We start from the raw sequence: 215 nt of genomic DNA, 5'->3' as shown, positions 1-215 counted from the left end.
AATTGGAAATTTAAATTAAAAATTCAGTTAAGAAAATGACAAATAATTTCTTTATAGAGCATAAATCAAAATGAAACGTCCACAAAGTACTATAAATTTTTTTCTCATTAAGACATCCGGCCGAAATTACACTATACATACCCCTATATTTTTAAAATATTTTTTTTCTATTTAAAATAAACCAACCAACTATTATTTGAAAATCCAAAAGAACT

This window comes from Primulina huaijiensis, chromosome 5 (assembly GCF_012295235.1).
Source record: "Primulina huaijiensis isolate GDHJ02 chromosome 5, ASM1229523v2, whole genome shotgun sequence".
Lineage (NCBI taxonomy): Eukaryota > Viridiplantae > Streptophyta > Magnoliopsida > Lamiales > Gesneriaceae > Primulina > Primulina huaijiensis.
The sequence above is the reverse complement of the archived record's forward strand: the minus strand, read 5'-3'. Positions refer to the sequence as shown.